Raw genomic sequence first — 25,034 nt, 5'->3', positions numbered from 1 at the left:
TCTGGAAGTAATTTTCAGCTCCTACCCTCTGGAGCTTTCTTCCCCTCCACAAACATAGCTACTCCATCAGTTACACAGGGCAAAAATAACTAAAGGGACTGAACAACAGGGGAGGAAACTCACCAATTACTTCATTCCCTTTCTCAATCCATGTACTATAAGGATTTAAGTGCAGACATATCCTTCAACAATGGTCAAAGGCACCAACTGTAGAAAACTACTACTAAGAGCTATTAAATATAGCTTCCAGACATATAGAACACTCAGGAGGTGTGAAAAAGCACCTGGTAAGTAGAGAATAAATAGCATGTCTTATGTATAATACTGACCACCTACATACAGCATGCCAATTTTCCCCTTCAAGAAGCCCACTCATGCACCATACAGGATCACTAATTAGCCACTTGATATAAAACGCATATGTTTGAAACTCTGAACCCACATGAGTTCTCTAAGCTCCATTCATCATTCTGTATCTAAGTTGTTAATACAATGACAGGATGTTCAATGGGGACTTGGCTTATCAGCCAACAAAAATGGTTTAGCAATAAACGTTACAGCTGTCATTTGTGTCAGAGAGATAGTAAAAGCAGGGGTGAAATCTTCAGGAAATTCACAAGCTGACCTTTCCTGCCTGCCTTCCCAGCCCCACTATACCTCATGTTAACCAAACCAAGCCATTCACTATTTTTTGACCATCCTCTGTATTTCAGTCTTCCTTGCCTCCTCCTCCTACGTTCATCTCTACCTGTCATCCCTCAGCAAAAGCTGGTCATCTTCAAGAGTCCGTTTGAATGACAAAACTAGTAGAAATAATTTATTTCCTCTGTCGCCAGTATAACTGGTTTACCACAATGGCTGTGATATCTCTGCTGCTTGTTTCCTCCTGGCTAGATTGGGAGTTCATAAGGACAGCAACAGTGCCCTTTTTGGTTGCCTCAGAATCACACAATAAATAAATAAATAAATAAATGACTAGATTTCTGTAGCCTGAAAAGTATATACTTTATCCCTTGGATGACAAGAGTTGTAAAAAAAAAAAAAAGTCAAGGAACAATTACAAAAAAGCATTTACTGTCGGGCACTGGTGGCTCCTGCCTGTAATCCTAGCTACTCAGGAGGCTGAGATCTGAGGATCACGGTTCAAAGCCAGCCCAGGCAGGAAAGTCCACGAGACTCTTATCTCTAATAAACCACTAGAAAACTGGAAGTGGTGCTGTGGCTCAAGTGGTAGAGTGCTCTCCTTGAGCTAAAGAACACAAGGACAGCGCCCAAACCCAGAATTCAAGCCCCACGACCGACAAAAAAAAAAAAAAAGCATTTACCATGTCAAGTTGTATCAGTAAGGCTTTTTGCACTTTGCATTTGTGTAACAGAAATGAATAGGAAAATACAGCACTAAAGGACCCAGTAATAGCACTGGATTCTACCTTCTTTCCTTCCCCAGGAATTCCCCCCAACTAATGGAGGTGGCTGTGTTCAGCCTTGGCTGGTCACAGATTTCCGACAGATTTTTGTTCTGTTCCAGATCTCAGAACTTGGAAACAATACTGTAATTTCCTTGTGGGCCTCATTAACTTCTGCAAGTTGATTAGTGTTGGGGAAACTCCAACACTATGAGAAGCCCCAACAATCCAATGGCTCCAAGTATTACTCTTAGTTTGTAGCCTTTTGACTGAGGCACACATTTTGGGGAACATCATTCAGACATCTCTCAGAGATTTTTCCTATAGTGTCTTCTCATTTCAGGACCAATGGAATCTGCTTTGGAAGAAGCCAACTTAAGAAGAGGACCAGACTAAAGCAACTAAACATACTAAAGGGAGGGCGGCCATCTTCAGGTATAGAAAATATTCCCAATACACAAAGCCTAGCCATGGAACATCCCTACTAAATAATCTTTCCATGTCACCATTATAATTGGCCTGGCAGGCTCAGCAAGAGAACTGAGCTCTCTCAAATCCATGGGAATTAGTGTAGTGTATGTGTTCTAAAACAGAGTGGGCAATTTCAAACTTCATGGTATTAAATTTCCTTTTATTCTTCAATAAGCCCTAAAAAAAACTCCACCCCTGAGGCTATCTTAAAGTCTTCCAATCCTTATGAGACAAGTCATCCTACTTTCATTCTCAAAAATATTAATTTTATTCCCTCAAAGAATCTTATGAAAATATTTGTATTTCTTGCCTGAGTTCCCTTAGAGATAAGCTGAAAACTAGCTAATAAAGGATAATTCCAACATGAACAAAAACAATATATAGTGGAATATGGAAATAATTAAGACCTGAAAAAAATTATGGCTAGCCTTCAAACCAGAAAGCACTATGCAGGGGTTCTTACTTGATTAATATACACTAATATACACATATTCAGGGTATACCTTGTTTTATACAAAACAAGTGTTTTTTTTAATTTTCAAGATTTTACAAATAGATAAGGATTTGCTTCATAAATAAATTCCATTAGCATGGCAGACCCTGCAAAATATTAACTTTGGTTTTAGAAGAATCAGATTTTTATCAATTTGGTAAGAGTAAACCTAGATAGGAAAACATTCACTTACTTAGGGTAAGTAGGCTGGCTGCAGGCAGGACAAACAGGGATGCAGAAGGAGGAAAAGAAGCTTCACTGGGGCGGGGGGAGGCATGTGCCTCAGGAATGCTGGTGGAACATTAGGGGAAGACGTCCAACACACAGTTGGCTTTAGGAGTCTACTGCCTAGAACAGAGGTTTGGTATGAGAGGTCTGGCCTATGTATGGCAGCTGAAGCTATGCAGTAGATTAAGTAAGAGAATGCAAGGAGATGAGGGAGAATGGGAGCCTGGAAACAGTGGATTAAGGGGCAGACTGAAGGAGTTACAGTGAGAAGACCCAGCAGAACAGATACAGAAGCAGGTAAGAAGCACTCCTTGAGGCTACATTTGTTCTTTATTCTTCTCTTCCTGACAACAGAGAGAAATTAGAAGAAGTATGATGGAAGAGAGCAAGGATGGGGTACTCACAAATCTGGGTGAGATGGGACAGCAGTGTTTACTGCATAGGACTGAATTTCCACATGATGCAGCCACACCAAGAAGCCACATAGAACTTCTATGGTCTCTGACATGTCCACAACTGAGCTCCTCCTGTTTTATATGCAATTAACAATCACTGAGCAGATAGTCCATGTTGCTATATATGCTAGGAAAATGGGACAAAGTCATAATGATTTTCACATAAATGTCAAAATTATCACCATCATAAATGAAATTTTCACTAGAATGGAAGAACACAAACAATTTATAAAAGAGGAAATGCAAATGATTATTCACTTGATGAGAAGTCTTGAATTTAATAACTAATAAGAAAAATATCTAAAGTTCCTGAGAAGACTGAAACTGGAACCTAGCAGGGATAAGAGGAAGAGAGAGAGGAATGAACAGCAGCTGTTTTCTGTGATCTCCTGCCATCTTTCCACCTGTTACCTAACAAGGGCTTACAAATTATGGCCTATGGGCCAAACAGGGCAGCTGCCTTTTTGTATACAAAGTTTTATGGAAACACATACACAAATATCAGCAAAAAATTAAAATTAAATACTATTTTCACATCATAAACTGTCATTTAAGAATCTGAAATTCCTTGTTAAACGGAGTGCTATAAAACAAGCAAGCATTCTTTTATATAATCAACAATACCCCAGCTTTACTGGGAATATTTTATAACTGAAGAATGCTGCACATGAAACAACAAAGTTTATGATTAATAGATAAAAATAAAAATCAATTCAAGTGCCAGACACAGAAGAAAGTTTGAAGCAATTTCTATATACACCAGAATGGACTGCTAAAACCACAGAAATGTTTTTTACAAGCAAATTTAAACAACATGGAGAACTTTCTATAATAGGCAAGAGTAATTGGATATAAAGTTGTATGCAAAGTAAGAACTCAATTATGTGAGACACAGAAAATACATACAAAAGTGTGGCCATTAGGAAGTAGGGTGACATTTCTATATGCATACAGATTATCTGGATGATCAAAGAGGGGCACATATAAACATCTGGCAATCCCAGTCCAGACATAACATTGTTATTCTTGGTGCCAACTAACACAACATGGTTATCAAAGGCAGCTCAGTAAGCCACAGTTTAAATTGGAAGAACTTTAAAACCAAGGAAAAAACTTTTAATTGATTCTCTTCCTTCTTTCCTGTGTCCTGACAAATCTACAAGCATATTTCTTGACATTTATTCTGTGTTAGTTCCCTGCACCCTACTTTATATATAGTGTATCCCTGTCTTTCTTAGAAACCTATGAGATAAGTGAGAGCCAAAGAGGGTGTCAGTAGATTGTTCAAGGTCATACATGTAATTAAAATATGGAGCAGGGATTTGAGCCTAGAAAGTCTGACTATATTAAAAAGAAAAGTCTGCCAGTAGAAGTCCCTTTATATGAACCCCACATAGAACTCACACTTCCAATGCCTTCCTACAATTCCCACAGAGCTGGTGCTGCCTTTTGTTGCCAATGAGGTGCAAGAAGGCAAGAGTTTGCTTAAAGAGAGCAGTGAACACCTGGCAGAGTAGCTCCTCAGACTCTGAATCCACTTATTTAATACCTAGTGACAGGCTCCAGGAAGGATCCTGGCAAATTTCTCAAACCAGTGAGAAAGACCACCCCCATGTAAGAGGATGGAGCACCAGTGGGTACAGAAACTACCAGGGCACACAGATAACTCTCACTTCAGCTGAAATTCCAACCCATGTGTCCAGTAGAGGGGGATATCTGCCAAGTACTGCTAATGTCAAGGCTCTCCTCAAACTGCAATCACTCCTTCTGCACAAGAGAAAGCTGAGACACAATGTAGGTAACAAGAAATAGCAATCCCCACAACTGACCAAAAAAAAAAAAAAAAAGGAAAAGAAAAGAAATAGGCCACAATTCTCTGCAAGTCAGAGGCCATAGTTCAGAATGGCTATTTATAAATTACACACACACACACACACACACACACACACACACACACACACACACAGATATATGTATTTTTTGAGTATTTGTATGGGATGAATTCACATCTTAGAAAACAACATCCTGAAAGACATACAGAATGTTGTTGGTTTTATGGGGCTAACTGTTCAGAAGACGATTATGAGGGAGAACATGACTGAGCACTATAGAGCTCACCAGGCTTTCCCCCAGAATAAGATTAAACAAGCCAGCTGGCAGTGATCCAGGGTGAGAACTCACAATGAAGGACAAACCCTCACTGGATTTCCTCACATAGGAAACATGGATCCACCTGGCTCGATTTTTCACACAAGTACTTACATGACAAACAACAAGGGAAAGGATGTGTTTTTCTCACTTAGGCAAATAGTGGCCACTCCTAACAACTCAGACCTGTCCCTGCTGAGAATACCTTTACCCATGGAGCAATAGAAACAGCCCAGACTTCAATGCCAAGCCCATGTTGACAGGGCTAAACTTTAAGTAAAATCATGAAAATTTGGGTTCAGAAAAATTACATGTCATAAATCCTTTATTTTCAACATATAGAAAGAGGTGTGTTATTTATAATATATAGTATATATAATATGTTATGTATAATATATAAACATATTACCTATACATACATTTATAATGTATTTTATCTTATATATTATATTCTATAATAAAATATGTTATAGATGATTATATAATATATATAATAAGATATATAAATATTTATATATAATATGTAGTACTGTAATAATAATATATAAGTTATATATTCTATATAAATACATAATTTTTTTGTTCTGGCATTTGGGCTTGAACTCAGGCACTGTCCCTTAGTTTTTTTGTTCAAGGCTGGTGTTCTACTACTTGAGCTATAGCTCTACTTCCAGCTCTAAAATGTGATCCTCAGATCTCAGTCTCTTGAGTAGATAGACTTACAGGCATAAGTCACTGGCACTACGCTAGGAAACAGCATACACACATACATACATACATGCATACATACATCTTTATGTTTATTCTTTGCTGACCCTAGGCACTGTCCCTGAGCTCCTTTATACTCAAGACTATCACTCTACCAGTTGAGCCATAGTGCCACTTGTTTTTTTCATTGGAGATAAGAGTCTTACAGACTTTCCTGTCCTGGCTGGCTTTGAACTATGACCCTGAGATCTCTGCCTCCTAAGTAGCTAGGATGATAGGTGTGAGCCACCAGTGCCCAGAAATATTAATTATTTTTATTAATAGAAAATAAAATTATCACTACTAAATAAGTATAGAACGTCAACTTAAATACTCTCCGTTTGATAAGGTGCAAAAGATTAGCTTGTTCAGGACACTACCACATCTTCCCCATGATAAAGAGCTCTGTAACTCAAAGTGCTTACAGTTCTCATTTTTAAAGAAAGTCAAAGTTTCCTAACCTAATCAGTAGTAGCTGCTAGAACAACTTAATAAAACTTGCAAAATCAGCAGACCAAAATGCTACATACTAACCATCTTTCCTCAAAATCTAAACCAAAAAGGTGACCTTTACAATAAGATGTATCTTTAAAAATGTTCTGTGTAAGTCCCCTGCACAAGAAGACCCTCCTGGATGATATGTCCAGAGTCCATCCTAGCTCCTTTGGTCTGAATGCATCCCGGAGGTTACAATGTAATTCTTAGAGAAGCTGGGTGAACAGGCCTCACCTCCTGAGAAGCAGAAGTAGATTACAAGTTATAAGGACCATATTTAATTCCTTTCCCACTGCCTTGATTTGCTTGAATGCATACTTCAGGAGATTACTCAACCCCTACTGGTAATATTTTCTGGAAGTGACCTTTGTAAATTCAAATCTACCCAATCATAAATCATCTATTACTGAACCATTCCCAGCCTTTACCCTGGCTATCTTTCTTTCAAGTAATAAAATTGGGTAATTTGAACTGGCCGTTTCTTCTTCCCCTTTCTGAGAGAAATGATAACAAATGGTGGCATGGTCCATGGAGAAACTCAAAAGAAAAGACAACTTAAGATTTAAATTCAGGGGCTGGGAAGATGGCTCAGTGGTAGAGTGCATGCCTTGCATGCCTAAGGCACTGGGTTCGATTCCTCAGCACCACATAAGCAAAATGAAAAAAAAAAAAAAAAGCCGGAAGTGGCACTGTGGCTCAAGTGGTAGAGTGCTAGCCTTGAGCTGAAGAGCTGAGGAACAGCGCCCAGGCCCAGAGTTCAGGCCCCATGACCGGAACCCCCCCCCCAAAAAAAAGATTTAAATTCAAAACTTCAAATTTTAAAACTAAAGAGCTTTAAAATTCATTCATGAATGGTGACAGAACAGAACATGTCAGAGTTGAAGCATAGGAATTATAGCATTAAATTCAATACTGTTTATGAAACTTCAGTCTTTTATAACACTTTGCTGATGTTTAGCTGAAGGGTGTTTCTAGGCTAAAATAAAAACTTGTGCTGACCATGTAGGATCCAAAAGTTGGAAACGGTGTACTTTTTAATAAACTAAGCAGCTACTCACCTAGAAACTGCTGGCAATATCTGCAAAGTGCTGAGAATTCTCAACAAATAACTTCAGAAAAGTGCCACCTGGAGAAAGAATTTGAACAGAAAGATTAGATTTAAAACATACACATACACACATATACAAGATTTACCATGTGTTTTATATGTCATTAAAATATGTGATATTTTTTCAAATACTAGTCCCGTGGATCAATAGTTCAATTTGCATTAGGCCAGCCATTGCTCTGGAACACTGACTCACAAGCACAGGCCTAAATGAAGTTGGAAAAGGAGGCCAGCAGGAATGTGCAGCCCACAGAGCACCCGTTGTTCCCTTCTCCTTCACAAGGCAATCAACTCGAAACCACGTGTGTCCCATAGACACATGACCATGAACTAGAAACTATAGAGGACTCAACCCAGACATAATTAGGGAATGAAATGATGAGTGAGTCAATTATTCTAGCAGCATGTTATTCACTTTCAGTTACTCTTACTTATTTTAAAGCTAAATTCAAAAAGATATCAAAACCCAAGGAGCTGGAAAAATGGTCACTAAAATCATGACAGCAAAAAGTTGAGAAGAATTTACTTAATGATTCATTTACTTAGGAATTAAGTATTCCTTTTGGTATTTCACACAAGTTTGTGTGAAACTTGTGAATCAAATTTCAAAAGACAGTGAAAATTGGCTTCGGGATAATCTTCAGAAAAGTATGTCTATTAATACAGAGAGTGTCTTATTATTGATTTATTACATGTGGTTTTGACCAAGCAAGGTCAAAAAATAATCAAAAGGAATTTCAAAACCCAAAGATTTTAAGTTCTTGCACACTCATAACATAGTTCAGAAGTTCTCAGTCAGGCCTATGTCTTGATCAGTTGTTGTTAAATCATTGTGTGATTTGCTGTTTTCCAGCCCTTAACTTTGTTAAAAATATGCTTTCCTGAAGCCGGTGATGCCTAAAAGGCAAGGTAAAAATGAATGTACTTAATTTGAGTATAAAGTAAAAACTAGATTATTGAAAGGCAATGTGTCTGTAGTAGAAGTTGGGTGGCATATGGGGAAAAAATGAATCAAGCATCGAGTGCCAGTGACTCATAGCCAGTAAACTCTTACTACTCAAAAAGCCGGAAGTGGAGCTGTGGCTAAAGTGGTATCATACTAGCCTTAAGTAGAAAACCTCAGGGACTGAGCCCAGGCTCTGAGTTCAAGCCCCAGGACCGACACAAAAACAATAAAGAATCACACATCTGTGGTTTAGGTCTGAATTCTGCAGCCCTGCACATTCGTGTTCCCCAGCCCCCACCCCGCCCACAATGATAGTTTCCTTGGAATCACATATCCACAAATCTACTCCTGCACATTCCAAAAATAGGCACATAATAAGTATAGGTAGCCCGAGCCAAGATACTGAAATACTGCCACCATTTTCCCCACTGTCATATGCAACTATGCTTTTCTGACTTGATGGTTGTTAAACTTAAGAAGTTACATAAAAAATTACAAATATTTGTCTCTATTGTGTTATTTTTTCACCTTCATTTTTGCCTATTCTGTTTGGCCATCTAAACTATGGATCAATAAATCCAGACACTGTTTATACTAGCAAGCATCTTAAATAAAATTAAAACCACTGTGGTTTTGCACATTAAGGAGTTAAAAAGGTTTTCCTTGCTATCCAGCAGCTCTATTTGGGTTGTACGTCCTCTGGTTCCACTTCCAGAGAACAGGAGGAGAAACAATAGCTGCCTTTTGTGCCTGAGGCTGTACCCATCAGCACTTATTTACTGGAGTGAATTATTTAAAAAAAGAGGAAACACAGTGGTGAGACCCCTTCCTCAGTTATAAACTTCTAATGCGTGAAATGCCCCAATTTGAACTGTGTCATATTGCTCTGTAAAACTAGAACCAAAGAGTGAAAATTATTTTGAAAGTTACCAGAATACATTTCAGCTTTTTTTTTTTTTTTTTTTTAGAAAAAGGGGAACTTTGTAATAAACTGGCCCCATAAGTTGCCCAGTTTGCCTTGGAGGTGGGTTGAGAGACAGCTGCTGCTGCTCACAGAAGCCACGGAGGAGGAAAGTCTGAGTAACAGTCCTCAAACAGGCAGAGTCCTTTCCAGAAATCTGAGATGTTCACCATATCCATTCTCTGCAAGAATGGCAGTCCATGGCAGAGCATCAGGTTACACTATAAGTAGAGAGTGGCTGGACTGTGGGTAGGACTGGCAGCAATTATTATTCCCATTTTTCAGAATAGAAATGCAAGCAACTTGAGCTGAATCACAGAGTCAGAATCCTAAAAAGATTTGGGCTTCAATCTAGGACTTCTGACTCCCAAGCCCAGTACATTTACAGCAAGGCAATTCTTCAACACCCAAGACAAAATGCTAGCAGCCATTGTACTTATTCAGCATGAGGTAGCAAAGATGGGCCCCAAAGACATGAAGCATGAAGCAAAGACCAAAAAAGATTAGCCAAGAATAAAACACGCTGAGTCCCACTGCTCTCACAAACCTTCTGTCTAACCAACAAGGACTCTATATTTTCTGCAGGAGCATTCTCAAAGGTTCTGTTTACATGAGTCAACTAAAGGAATAATTATCTGAGTCCTACTGACTGTGCTCTGGTTGACACAACAAACACTTGGGGACGTTTTCCATATTTTAAGGGCAGTACAACGTAATAAACACAAAGAGTAGTGGCTCATTTCTGTTTCCAAAGCATAAATTGTGGCTCAAAAGTTAGGCTGGAATTACTAAAGGGGAAAAAAAAAAAAAAAAGGATCACTGAAATACCTTCTCTGACAATTGGCCCAGGACAATCTCACTTGTGTCTAGCAACAGCAGTTCAACAGAAATGGGTCAGCCATTGAAGGATTGCTAAAACCTGCCAGGTTTTCAAGGAAAGATATGAAAGTATCAAATCTCATGAACCTGTCCACCAAGCACAGAAAGCGGCCGGCTGCCAAAGCCTAGACTGTATTCACTCATGTGAAGTTCTGGGAACTTGACCCTCTATAAAGACTGCCCTGCCACTCAGCCGCAACGGTGAATGACTCGATTTCAACTCTCCAAAGACCTTGTGAACTCTCTATGTCAAATGCTGCTAATCATGAACACTTCCTTTTACTCTTAAGGATGGAAAAACTCCTCCATCCAGACATTACCATGTCAACATGAAGCTGTTAGAGAATAAGTTTTAAATGTACTGAGTATAACAGAAGAGCCTACAAGTCAACTGAATTTTCCACATTTTAACACCCCAGGTTTGTGCAGCAAAACACTGCTACTGCTATTTACAGAGTTAAGATTATACTTATCCACATAACTATTACCCTTTTCCCGATTCTAATTACTTCTCCCTGTATCTTACGCACATCAGTGCATTGCCTAGAACAGAGTTCATGTTTACTAAATAAAAGGTGGATGACCGCAGTAAAAACACTTCCTAAAGACTATCAGAAAATTCAAGCTATGGGACTCATAAGCACGAAGAAAATCATCATGCAAAGACAACAGCAGGTATGTCAGAAAGACGAAGAAAGTACGGGAAGCAGACTTGAGTCAGCAGACAGCAAAGGGACGCTGGGGAAATGTTAGGTTGCACAATGCAAAGGGGAAACCTCATGTGGGTGTGTTTCCAATTGCCAGCATTTGTCCAGTTTAGCCTTTATAAACTCCATCTGTCCTACCCTTAGATTAGGTAGGAAAGGAGAATGACAGGAGCAAGTGTGTGCAAACCTCCTCTGGATGACAATGGCCCGATATTCTTGTTCCTTTGCTGATCTAGAACATAGATGTTCAACCATTTTCCAGGATGAAAAGCACTGTGAATATACTCAAGCACCAGCAATATATGAGGCCCAGCAAACACTCTATCTGTTGAAGAACAGGGGACTTCAAATAAACAGACTGTTTTAGACAGTCCGGTGAGCGCAACACACCTGGGGGAGTGGACCAAGGCAGACAAGTGGCCAAATGAACAGTGTGAATGTACAGACGAGCCCTGTTAGACGTTTCTCAGCAGCCTATATTCCAAACCTAGGCATAAACTTTAAGCAATAACAGACCAGTGTTTCTGGAAAAAAAAAAGAAAAAAGAAAAGAAAACCAGATGCCAAGATTAAAATTAGAAATAAAGATCATTTACTCATTAAAATATTTCCAAATAGGATATTATTTATGGATACACACAGGGCCAAAGCATATATTCATCAAGTAGACCAAGTTCCCAGGCTGGTTGCCATTTCTAAACCCTTTGAAATCAGGAATGAACCCATGCAGTGTTTGCCAGAGACCCTGATACATCTCCAAGGGCTTCCACCCATGCCAATCGTTGAAGCCACCAGCACCATCTCCATGTGGAAGTCTGTCACCTTCACAGGGAAAGCTGGCTAAAGGGGCTCTGCCATCCAAACAAGCCAATTCACTACTTGGGAAATGCCTATCCACAAAGGAAAGAAACCAAAAAGAAGATAGATGCTAGGGAGTCTCTGCACCGAGGCAAGGCTGGTTCTCAAGATGAGATGGACATTTGCATCTGCATAACCTGCTTCCCTACCTATTACCTTTTTGGAAGCCTTCATTTTCCCAATGCCCTCAATCAAAAACTAGTGATTACACACCTGCCTTTGACCCTACACAGGCTAGACCAAGACAGACAGGATACTATTTGTTCCTCTCAGAGGATGATTTCTCCTTAATGGTTGTGGCTCAGAAACCCTCTACCTCCAGGGCTTCTGCATCTCCTTCAATGACCTCATAGGCAGGAAGATTTGGTGGCCATCATTTACCCTACATTGTGCAGGACTCACGGCTACCTCCTCCATGCATGTCTTTAGTTTTAGTCTATACAATCAAAAGCTTCTCCAAAGATTTCACATCAGATGAGCAGGTGAGACACAGTCAAAGAAGGGGATCAATCACTGCCTGGCACTAAGCCCTAAAGTCTTCCCATCATCTAAGGGCAGCTTCCAAATAAATTTCCAGAGAAATAAAACCACCTTAAACCACTAATTACTTGAGGATATTGTGAGTAAGCTTTTATCACCTTCAAAATTTTTTTTCAAGAAATGTCTAAAAAATTATATTCTAACAGAAATACATCAATCGTTAGTAATATTCTTTTTTTGTTTGTTTGTTTGTTTGGTAGTGCTCTACCACTTGAGCCACAGCACCACTTCTGGTATTCTGGTGGTTAACTGGAGATAAGGATCTCAAAGACATTCCTGCTTGGACTGGCTTTGACCTGTGATCCTCAGATCTTAGCCTCCTGAGTAGCTAGGATTACAGGTGTGAGCCACCTGTGACTAGCTTTAGTAATATCATTAATGAAGCTTATAACAATGCTTTTGCTCTAAAATGTTCAGCATAATTTGTCAATATCAAACATCCTAAAACATCCTCAGCATAGCTCAAAGTAGCTCATGACTATAATCCTAGCTACTCAGAAGGCTGCGATGTGAGGATGGAGGTACAAATCCAGCCTGGGCAGGACAATCTGTGAGGCGCTCACCTCCACTTAGTCATCAAAAAAGTAGAAATGTGGCTCAAGTGGTCAGGTGCTAGCTTTGGGTAAGAAAAATAGGGACAGCGGCCAGACCCTGAGTTCAAGCCCTAGAACTGACACACCCTCATACATAGACACACACCCCCAGCAATGAAGTCCTACAATGAGTCCACTTAGTACACTTGCTATTCCATAAGAAAAACCAAGCAAGCCTGTTGTCCAATAAGGAAGGACAGTCAGGGGGTATGTGTGGGTCCAGGGGTGGGGGGGGGGAAACAAAACAAAAAAAGAAATGACAGTCAGATGGGGACTTATTCCTGAGGTGTCCTAGAACTGTTTTACTCACTAAGCAGAAGTATATGTTCCATAAATGAAGAAGGCTTCACTATTTAAAAAATAATAATAAAGGGGCTGGGAAGGTGGCTCAGTGGTAGAGTGCTTGCCTTGCATGCATGAGGCCCTGAGTTCGTTTCCTCAGCACCACATAAGCAGGAAAAAAAAAGCCGGAAGTGGCGCTGTGGCTAAAGTGGTAGAGCACTAGCCTTGAGCTGAAGAGCTGAGGGACAGTGCCCAGGCCCAGAGTTCAGGCCCCACAACTGGACCCCCTAAAAAATAAAAACAATTACACGTAACAAAACCCTTGCCACCGAATCAGTATATTCATAAAGTCTCCCAGGTAAAACCTGGAAGAGTGCTCTGTCAAATTAGAGAAAATTAAGGGAACAGAAAAATTGAAGCAATACCGAAGCTGGATGCAGGAGACACCAAGAGCTTCCTCTGGCACATTCACTTCATTCCTCACGTGCACACAGACCATGTGTGACACTCTACCCCCCACTAGACCACACTCCCTCATTTGGTATGTCCTCCCCACTCCTCCCTCAGCATGCTCCCACTCCTGTGCTGGGTCACAAGAGAACACCAAGGGCCACTTTTTCTCACTCAAATGATCAGGCCTCATGGCCAAGTCTCTTCTGAGTGGAGTGACATGACCCAGCAGAGCTGTTTCCCAGAATGTACAGATGGCTGATCTTCCTCTAAAATTCTAAGAAAGACTTCTATTATGGGTCTTTCTTTTCCTAAGACCAACATTCAAACACATGCAGTAGAATTACCCACAAACATATATGTCCCAGCTCACTTGTCCTGGGCTTTGTTGAATTAAAGCTAGGAGGTTATGCTCCCTCTTTTGGTGGCCTGCTCTGACCCCAAATCTGACGTATCAACTGTTTTTCCTCTGTGCCTTTTCAAGTCAAAAGCAAGCTCAAATTCACCTCAGTGCCAGCCTCCTTGAAGCCCCTTTGCAGACTCTCATAGACACCTCTGAAGTTCATGCAATCCTACAATAATACGCCAATGTAGATAGCTATGAGTTTCTGAGTTATGGGACATCATTGTCACACACACCCTTGTGTGGTGTGAGCTTGTGCTCACTGTGGCCACAGTGTTATCATATCTACCCCCTATGATAACTATGACCTTGTGCATACTTTTGGCACAGTGTTCCTGAAGGAGTTCCTGAAGGAAAGATTAACTGTTAAAGAACCACTCTGGAAGCTTCTGCACTAGAACAAATTATTTCTCTGGGGAAAAAAATCACAAGTGTTAAAAAATTCTAATTTTTGTGTACTTTTTTATTTTACTTTATTTTTTACAATGAACTGTAGAATGTGTGGAAGATGGTTCTGGTGGGAGGTAGACTGGTACAAAGACAGAGAGATGTGTAAGCTTTAGAATCCTAAAATGTGTGCATACTGGCTAGCAGACACAATACTTTTCTGATCAAAAATGTAAAATACTGAGACATTTCCTTTAGCCTACTTACGTTTCCTCTTTTTTGTTTTAAGTTTTTTGAAGATACTAAGTGTTGAATCCAGAGTCTTGAATCCAGAGTCTTGCTCAGCTTAAAACAAGGACCTTAAAACAAGGTCCCAATACTTTTTTTTTTTTTTTGGTCATGGGGCTTGAACTCTGGGCGTAGGTGCTGTCCCTCAGCTCTTCAGCTCCAGGCTAGCATTCTACCATTTGAGCCACAGAGCCACTTCCAGTTTTCTGGTGGATTACTGAAGATAAGAGTCTCATGGACTTTCCTGCCCAGGCTGGCTTTGAACCACAATCCTCAGATCTTAGCAACCTGAGTAGCGGTCCCATTACTTTCATATTTTGTTTTACAGATGGGGAAGAAGATTCAGCATTGCTAACTTTGTCTAAGCTGGTCTCAAACCTTCAATCTACCTACTTCTGCCTCACAAGTAGTATTTTTTACAGGAAAAAAATATATGTATAAATACAACTAAATTCAATTGCTTCTTTGGGGAAAGATGAAATCCTACTGAGTTCTCACATACTATGTTTATACTAAAATACAAGAGAAACTGTTGCATGTTTAATAGTAAAAACATATTCACTTAGATCTATTCTTTAAGCAAACTGTGAACACTGAAATCATATTCTTTTCCAAACGACTTGCATAAATTTTTTTAATAAAATATTTTTAATGATGTTCAGCATAAAATTTTTGTGTGCTATTAGATGATAATCATGTTCAAATTTTAATTACAAAATATGGGGCCCTGTTGCTCATGCCTGAAAGCCTCACTACTCAGGAAACTAAGATCTGAGGCTTGCAGTATGATGCCGGCCTAGTCAGGGAAACCCATGAAGCTCTCAAATTAACCACCAAAAAGCTAGAAGTGGCAGAGCACTAGTCTTGAACAAAAAAGCTCAGGGACATGGCCTAGGCCCTGAGTTCCATAACAGCAAATAATAAAGTAAAAGCAGAAGCAACTGTCTCTACTAATGATGGCCTTGTTCCCAATTTCCATAACTGTGGAGCTTTATTTCAGAAGGCTCTGAGTCCAGAGTTTTGCCTTCAGACTATGGACACCACTACATGAATAATAAGATCCTGGTTCACAGGTCATAGTTCAGACAGTCCTTTAAATTATTAAAGATATAGGCAAGGTCCTCCCCACACATCAAGAGGAGAGAGAGTGAATTCTTCTATCAGAAGAGGTCCCAGGAGGAAAACTGAGTTTGGACATCCTTTCATATGCTTTCTTACCCCTCCCTGTGACCCATGGCCCACACATAAAAGGCAACTGGCTGGGGTGAAAAGTACAGTCTGGCCATAGAACCCCACCCAGCTAACTGGCCCACATGGTAGCTGACCTTGGCCTCACACCATCTCCATTCTCTGACCAGATGTAGTAACTGGTTACAGATTCTTGAAGTAGGTCTCAGATATACTTCTGAACCAACAGCAACAGAGAAAGTGATGGGACATAATTTTCTCTAGAAAGGAAAATGCTGCTTTTAATAAATAGCTAACTACTTATGCTGGGTACCAATGGCCCACACGTATAATCCTAGCTACTTAGGAGGCTATGGTCTGAGAATTTCAGTTCAGTTGCGTAAGCAGACAAGTCTACAAAGCTCTTACTTTCATAAAACTAGCAAAAAGCCAGAATTGGGTGCATGGCTTATCTGGTATAGCAGAAAAAACTTGCAAAAAACCTTGAAGTCCTGAGTTCAAGCTCATTAGTAGCTTGACTTACCAATGAGTTTGTAAACAATGACCTACATCTAATTGGTTTAAATTCCTTTATCCACAGATTCTTTATAGAGAGTTACAGATGCCTCACTAAAATCTTAGAAAAATATTTTCCTCAGGCCCAATTCTGCTGAGGCATCAGTTTGGGATCCATGCTTTAGTTGGCATGACCTGAAGGCCATTCACAACAGAATAAGATGGTTGTTCCCTTTGCCAAACCCCTGTGTATCCTGTGTGTATGCCTGTAGCACTATACACTGACATTTCACAGTTCTCTGTGTGACTTGGAACTGCTGACTATCCAGGCAGGAAGGCCAGCACAGAGATGTTGGTGCAGATACAGTTTCACAAGAGTACAAACTCCAGTCTAGAGAAATAAGGTGACCAATAATCTCTTGATGTGGTACAGACATCTGTTTCCCAGTACTTGGGAGACAGACGAAAGAGGATTGCAAGTTCAAAGCTAGCATAAGCTACATAAAAAGATCCCATCTTCAAAAACAGCAACAAGTCTTAGTGGCAGAGCTTGTTGCCAGTGGATTACAAGTTTGTTTCCTCAGGTCTAAGGTACTCGGACATGCTTTGGGAACCTGGTGAAAAAGAAGGCTGAGGAAACCCCCAAGTCAGTGGCACAAGATGTCACTTGAAATAGAGGGCTCACCATAAATAACCATCTTGAAAACCACCACATGGCAGAACTAACTTTAAATAGAAAGGGAAGTTACAAGGGGGAATGGAACAAGGAAAGAAAAGTGCACTAAAACTGTGTGTTTCTTTGTTTGCCTGCCCAGTTTTTTAAAAAAAAACAACACAAATCAAAACAGAAAGAGCCTTAGCTATACCACAGGCTCCGGCAGCAGGACTGCCACCAGACAAAGAGTTCAAGATCAATCTGGGTAGCACAACAAGACTCTATGACATTAGAAAATTTGGAGAAGGAAAGAGAAGAAAAACAAAAGGAAGAAAATACACTTGCGTTTCCAAGTCCCTGAGGTTTTCCATCCATATTGCACTGACTAAACAATATCCAGAAGGAGAAGCAAAGGAGACCTATAACCTCCTCATGTAAATACAAAAGATCAGAGGAAATTAGTTCTCATTATTTGCTACAAAAATAAGTTAATAAATAGGACATCTCCTGGGTTAAACACTTTCAACAACTTTCAATATCTACCATTCCCTAAAAGCACCAAAGTCTTTCATACAGGTCCTCAGAAGACCTTGAACTGTGTCGTTAAGGCCAGTTGGCAGAAGACAAGTTGGCTGGCCACTATGCAGCAAGCCTTAGAGCTGGATGAAATTTTCAGAAGGAGAAGAAGGTCCTGGGGACCTGGAGAATCCAACAAGTCACTAAGAACTATGTTTGCTGTGGTATGGCACACACAAAGAACCTTTTCTTTGACTTTTCAGTTTTTATCATTCTAAGCTCAACCCAAGGCCAGAAAATTTTAACATCTTATGCCAGATAATCTTAACTCTTTAAAGTTAGAAGCCTCTATGACATTGAACTAAACAATATTTTTGCATTTTATGGATCATTTAAAACCAGCAAACATTATCACCGGTGATGACAATAGTTCTTTGCAGGAAGCACCCATAAACTGAAGTACAATTCTTTGGGGGTTTGAAATGAGTTCAGTCTGTCATCTCTATCTAAGCCAAGTGTCCTCCTACTGCTATCTTCTGGAAAGAGAAAATGTTATGCATGGTCTAAAGTAACAAGCCTCCTTTTTCCTCCCTCTCATTCACTCCATTTCCAAAGGCAACATTACCATATAATGCAAATAAGAAACATAATCATTTCCAGACGTGGGAAGCTCAAGACATTTTAAGAGTCAAACAATAATGCAGCCAGGTGCCCATGGTTCATGCCTGTAATCCGAGCTACCCAGGAGGCTGAGATCTGAGGATCTGGTTTGACATCAGTCTGGGTAGGAAAGTCTGTGACACTCTCATCTCCAATTAACCGGCAAAAAAGTAGGAAGTGAAGCTGAGGCTCAAGTTGTAGAGAGACAGCCTTAACCAAGAAGTTAAAGGCCCTGAGTTCAAGCCCCAGTACTGGCACACAACAAAACAAAAAGTTACAAAGGACTGATTTTCCTTATGCTCTAATAATATATGACTATCAACCTGAGTTGTTTTTATAAACTTGGAACATTGCAAAAGGCCATTTTTGGTCAGCCTCCAAGCAGACTTACTTAAGTGACCTAATTTTTGTGTTCTACTTTTAAAGATCTCCAGGACAGAAATTCCACAATTTCCATCGGTAGCTTGAATTGTGGTTTAATTTCCTTCAGCATCAAAGGGCACTGTTTCTTTCAACGTTTCTTTCTTTCTTTTTTTTTTTTTAAATTAAATAAGAGCTCAACTCTTATAAAGAGTAACTTGGACTTCCAGATGGAATGGAATGGTGTCAGAAACCTTGTACCTAAATAACTCCTGAAAGACATTTCCCAGAAAAAGTACACATTCATCTCACCCCTTGATCTCTTGGCTCTAGAGAAAAGAGAAAAGTTCTCGAAACTGGCCATGGGAACAGCAAAAAATGACCAAGATGAGCACTATATGTGACAGCGTATCTCCACAGAAAACATGGCTGACTTCCCAAGGACAAGGCATAGTGCTCTCTGCCAGCTGAATCCATGATGTCCCCATTCACATCTCAACTTCACAAGCTTAGGAAATGACTCTACAGCTCCAGAAGAAAAGTAGCTTGTGTGTAATGAAGAAAGATTTCCAAGTCACCAACGAAAATCTCTTCCAGATTTTCCACACTTTCCAAATATAGAAAACCCTGGGTTATCTTCTTTTTTTTCTTTTTCTTTTGGTGGTGGGGCCTGAACTCTGGGCCTGGGTGCTGTCCCTCAGCTCTTCAGCTCAAGGCTAGTGCTCTACCACTTGAGCCATAGAGCCACTTCTGGCTTTTTCTGCTTATGTGGTGCTAAGGAATTGAACCCAGGGCCTCATGTATGCAAGGCAAGCACTCTACCACTGAGCCACCTTCCCAGTCCCTCTTTCATTGTCTTTTGTTTTTGAAGAGTTCTCTTAGACGTATCATTCATACTTGGTTTTCTCACTTTTTTTCTTTAAGTTCAGTTTTCTACCAAGCTACACACCTTGAAACAAGTCTACAAAACTTGGCCTCCTGGAATTTTTCAATGAAACTGGAAAGAGATGTTTATATGACTCTAAATGTTACCCTAATGAAAACTCTGTTATTAATTCTTTGAACTCTTCTCTTTTCCTTTCCTTGTCATACCCTGTGGGAAAGGAAGACAAGCACAGATGTTGGCTAGACCTCAACTGGTAAATATTAAGTCAAGTTCTAATAATTTTTCAAGAACTTGGGCAGGGTCACAAAGGTACTCTGCTCCTTTCTCTGGCATAGCTATTTGCACTCCAGCTGTGTAGAGAGGCTCATTGTGAATATAGGATATGCTAGCACATTATCTTTCTAACAGAAACAGTATGTCAATCAGGGGAAGAAGAACGGGACTGTATAGAATTCAAGAATAGAAAATTCCTATGATCGGCTGGGAAGGTGGCTCAGTGGTAGAGCGCTTGCCTTGCATGCATGAGGCCCTGGGTTTGATTCCCCAGCACCACATAAGCAAAAAAAAAAAAAAGCCAGAAGTGGCGCTGTGGCTCAAATGGTAGAGCACTAGCCTTGAGCTGAAGAGCTGAGGGACAGTGCCCAGGCCGAGTTCAGGTCCCACAACCGGAACCCCCCCCCCCCTCAAAAAAAAGAAAAGAAAAGTCCTATGATCTACCTCAGAACAGAAGAAAAGAGGACTGGGGACTATTTTCTGCCAAGTAAGAGTCTAAGTAAGGTTGGGTCCAAGCTATCTCTGGCAAGACCATTTGAGGATCTTTGGAATCAGACCCCAGCAACAGGGTTTAATTGATCATTTCCTTTTCTTGCAAGAAGGAAGATTCTGGCATGACAGTTTTGGCAATTCCATTTAAATGGTCACACTTACAAGCTTAGGAAGGACCCCACGTGTATGTATACACACACACACACACACACACACACACACACACACACACACACACACACACACACACACACACACACTATCCAGTCATAGGTATTCCAGAGGCTTTTTACCTCAAGAGGCTTGAATGGGGACGTGAGATTTCCTCTACCAAGCACTCAAGTGGTAAGACAAATAAATAATTGTATCACTGGGAAATACCTTCCAGGAATATTTAGGTAGACAAATTCTGACACTCTTCTATTTAGCTTCATCTGTAAACCTCAGTTTCTCATAGCCAGTTTGTTCCTAGCTATCTACCCTCTAACAAAATAAAACAATCATAGGAGCTATCAATAACCTGTGTGAGCATGGTGGGGAATCAGAATCCTGGCCTCAGAATGCCTGCTCCCAGAAGCTTCCATCCTAGCAGGGAGAGCACTTATTCACAGAGAGCTCTGGTTCTTCAAGCAGTTTCAAGAAAGTACAATCAGTGTTAACAATGAAGATGAACTGGAACCTAGCACAAAGGGTAGTATATTTTCCACCTTTTGGGATATGCTTCTGGAAGGTTTGAAAACTGTCCGCAACTAAACTAATACCACATGCTGGTGGCCTATAGAGTGACTCAAGTTCAGTGATTTTGCTATTTGTCATGGTCTTGCCATTTCCCTATACTATGACTAGTAGTCACAGTGCTGAGAGACACAAACCTAGCACAATTAAGGCCATGGGTAGAATGATCAGGAGAAAGAATGCCTATCATAAATGCTTAGTTAACACTTGTTGATGGACCAGACTGTTTGATGGAAGTTCAGAATGACTGCTCTTAGGAATTTCACTTTAATAAGAACAGGGTTTTGTTTAATATTACAGTTTGGGATACCAATTCAAAGATTTTAATAGGATTATGGTAATGGAAGACCAAGCAAATCACTGGAGTTTCCTCATCTATATGAATCAGAAGCAAAATGTTGGAGTATAAGTTACTGTAAAGGAATTCACGCAATTTGCAGTCATACAAAACAAAAAAATAATTTCTGCCTTTTGCATGTTTCCATTCAGATCAATTCAAACTACATCCTTATCTTTGGACTATTTTGAACAGAGTAGTTTTAGAATAAGGAACTATTTTATCCCCATTCTAAAGTTTCTCTGGTTAAGGAGTAATTTTTTAAAGGACTTTACTTCTAGATGCTAAATAAGGAACCTTTAATCTTAGTGTAGGTTGAAACCATCTGCTTTTAATGATGACTCCCGGCTCTTAGAGGGTGCTGATTAGGACATTACTCATGGAAATAGCACTCTAAGCTCAAGGTTTTAGTTGGGGAGAAGAGCTAGCCAGTTTAGAACTGTCCTAAGTTTTCAATTAAAGTAAAAAGAACAGAAGACTCCTGTGATTTTTCCAGCTCTTCTTTATGAGGTACACGAAGTGAAAAAAAAGTAGGGGGTAAGAGTAAAAAACAACAGGATAAAGAGCTTCTCAAGGGAGGCAAAAGGAAATAGAGCAATAGCATTGCTGGACATAAGTTCCTCTCCTGCACACAAAAGAGCATTTGGGTGCTGCTGCAGATCTATGTCTGGGAAGTAGCAAGTTGGTACCTGGCTATGTGATACAGAGGGGCATAAAGTGCTTGGTTATGCTGGAAATGTAAGAGCTCAAAAACCTCTAATAAACAACTGGAGAGATTTCCTCAGGACAGAGGTTCTGAGGGCCACTGGCCTTCAGAAGACGTGGGGTTTCAGCATGAGCCATAGGCCTAGCTGTCTCCCATGTTTGACAGGGTAGATGAATTGTGAAAATTTGAATTAGGGTATGTGAAATAAATAGGAAGCAGATGATGAGAAAGATCCAAAAGCTGTTATTCCTGGAAACAAGACCCCAGGAAGCCACACAGTGGGTGTATGAAGCATGGGAGGTCAAAAGTAGGTGTTTGGCCTGGATGCCACCCAGGAAGCCAGAAGTTTCTGCAACTAAAAGTTCAAGAGTGCTGAAAACTTCAGCAGCAACCATCACCACCAGCAGCAGCAGCTGCCTCCTCTTCATCATTATCATGCACTGCCTGAGCCTTTGCCAGGCACCAGAAACTGAACTAAGAAAGCACTAAATAGCATTTATGTCCCTGGAATAATCACAGCAATTTATCATGCTGGCTATTTTGCAGGTGGGGAAACAGGGTTGAAACAGAATGGAGAAAGAATCTTGACCAAAGTTGTACAGATAGCAAGCAGCACAGACTCTTCTGGAACTACCCCCCAGTGGTCTAAAAAGCCATGGAACCTCAAAGCTTAATGAAGGCGGAGTGTTGAGGTCACTGTCTATACATACTGCTTTGCCTCTCTAAGGAACTCGAGGACCTCTGGAGTTCAGATTCTGGGTTCACATACCAATCTTAGCACTTGTGGTACAAGCATATAATGGCTAATGCTTACGGAAGACTGAACACCACCTCATTTCATGTCATGTCGCCTTTGGAGGAGGGCTATCCTATCAGAGCTTCCAAAAGGTTCCACGTGGAACCACGGGGATGGTACTGAGTCATCACTCGCTGGTGTGCCAACCTACCACCAACCGCTCATCCTCTGTCCTCTGTCTTTCAAAAACCTCAACTCTCTCAGGCAACAAACCTGGTAACAAGCATGACCATTTGGAGGCATAAAAAAACTTGCAGATTTTATAGGGAAAACAAAGGCAATGTTTAAAATTATGTCCCACTCTTCAATTGAGGCTCCTGTTCTTAGTCACAAAGTTGTACTTTCCAGCACCTCGTTTTTAAAAGTTCCAGAAAAGGGCATTTTCATACAACAAGAACTGGAATATTCTTTTCATACATACCAAGACTTTAGAATTTTAAGTCCCTTTTGTTGTCTAATGACAGCAGCTGCTGTTCTGTAACAAGCAATTGTTGGATGATTATAAGTTACTTCTTTTAAGTTTGTCCTTTATTATCCTCAGCAAACTTATTTTTTAGCATAAAGTCCTTGCCATATAAATTTTGGAAAACAGATTCAAAACAAAGCCAGCCTGAATACCTTCAACTTTGTAAAGCAATGCTAAATTAAAATGTCTGTTGCACAGTTAATTAAAGTTGGTCACAGAGACTCACTTTTTCCATAATCTATCTGCTGGTAAAGCCTGTTGGCAAAGACAACAATCATCATTTAGTCCTTCTTACTAAATAAGACAAACGATGACTATGGTACACACTGCAACCAACCACTGTGGAAGAATTTCACCACTTTAAAAGATCTTTAGGTTAAGAATAAATGATAGAACAGCAAAAGATCCCCAGAAAATGCTGATACCTCTAATCTCTGCTTCTGTCTCTCTATCCCACACCTCCTGGACACAAAAGAACTTCAGCATGAATTCTAAATGCACTCTGCCCACATGTAAGCCATTATGGGTAACTGTTCTTGAAATTTAATTCCACATTTGCTCTTCTGTAGCCTTTAGAAATCTTATGAATTTCACTGTCAATTGTTTGCAAAGGCCATAATCACAGGCATCTGTAACTGGATACTCAACTACAAGGAAAACACTACATTATCCCAAGAGGCCATTGGTCAAACTTCACTTGGTTTCTCTGGCTCTATTTAAAATTGGGCTGAGCTTTCAATGTGCAGCTTTCGATTAGCACTGGGAGTCAGTGAGGCAGGCCTGGCTCTGTTATCTCTATCACAATGGCTGGGTAGAGCCTAATCATCCTTCCAGGTAGCCTCCCCCCAACCAGCTCACTTTTGGGAAGGTTTCATGGGTAAGTGAGGGTTCCTAGTCCATTTCCTAGTCTAGTCCATGTTCTGTGGTTCCAGAATCCTGGGAAGATGTACCCCAGCTCCCAGGGGTCCAGAAAACAGAAATATCAGTATTTTTCCAACTCTTTCACTTGCATCACTTGGAAACTATATGGCTCAGACTGAATCTGCCCTTCTGTTATAGTTAGCCATTATGATTAATTGACCATTAATGCAATGTGTAACCTTGAACAATGAAACAAACTCCCTTGCATCACCCCCACCCTATTACAAAATTAACAGTGGGCAGGGATGGGAGGGGAAAACTAAGGGAAAGCAAAGGAAGGGGTACCCTTCTTCAAAAAGAAATGTACTCATTACTGACTTGTGAAATAGTAACCCTTGTATACAGCACCTTCCTACCAATAAAATTATATTAAAAAATAAAGAGCAACCATTTCTTAAAGATATTTCTGATCTTTCCTTTCATTTATAAACATGAGTCAAATGGAAAAAGTTTGTGTCATATATTGAGTTTGTAACTGTAAGCAAGTACTTCACTTCCCTTCCAGATACCATAGTTTTCTAATCCAATTTCTAACCATCTCCTATTTTTCCTTATGAGGGGTGAAAGTAACAGTCCATACATAACTATTCTTTAAAGGATGTTGTTTTTTGCTATGATCCTCATTATCCTCATCAAAAGCTCCATGTTTATTGATAGTTAAGAGCTCTAGAGGTAAACATGCAGAAGGAATAAAGTTACTTAAT

The 25,034-nt window shown here is 40.1% G+C and overlaps 1 protein-coding gene across 3 annotated transcripts in view; it reads right to left on the bottom strand.

Annotated features, from left to right (window-relative positions):
• Positions 1–25,034, bottom strand: part of Lhfpl2 (LHFPL tetraspan subfamily member 2) — a 138,758-nt gene that overhangs the window by 65,518 nt on the left and 48,206 nt on the right. For all 3 annotated transcript variants that reach the window (XM_042690847.1, XM_042690848.1, XM_042690849.1), the window contains one exon: positions 7,502–7,569. The gene's annotated coding sequence lies outside the window, so the exon portion shown is untranslated. The remainder of the gene's footprint in view (positions 1–7,501; positions 7,570–25,034) is intronic.

This window comes from Dipodomys spectabilis, unplaced genomic scaffold (assembly GCF_019054845.1).
Source record: "Dipodomys spectabilis isolate Male_0828 unplaced genomic scaffold, ASM1905484v1 ptg000140l, whole genome shotgun sequence".
In the NCBI taxonomy this organism is placed as follows: Eukaryota; Metazoa; Chordata; class Mammalia; order Rodentia; family Heteromyidae; genus Dipodomys; species Dipodomys spectabilis.
This window is presented reverse-complemented; position numbering and strand designations above follow the sequence as displayed.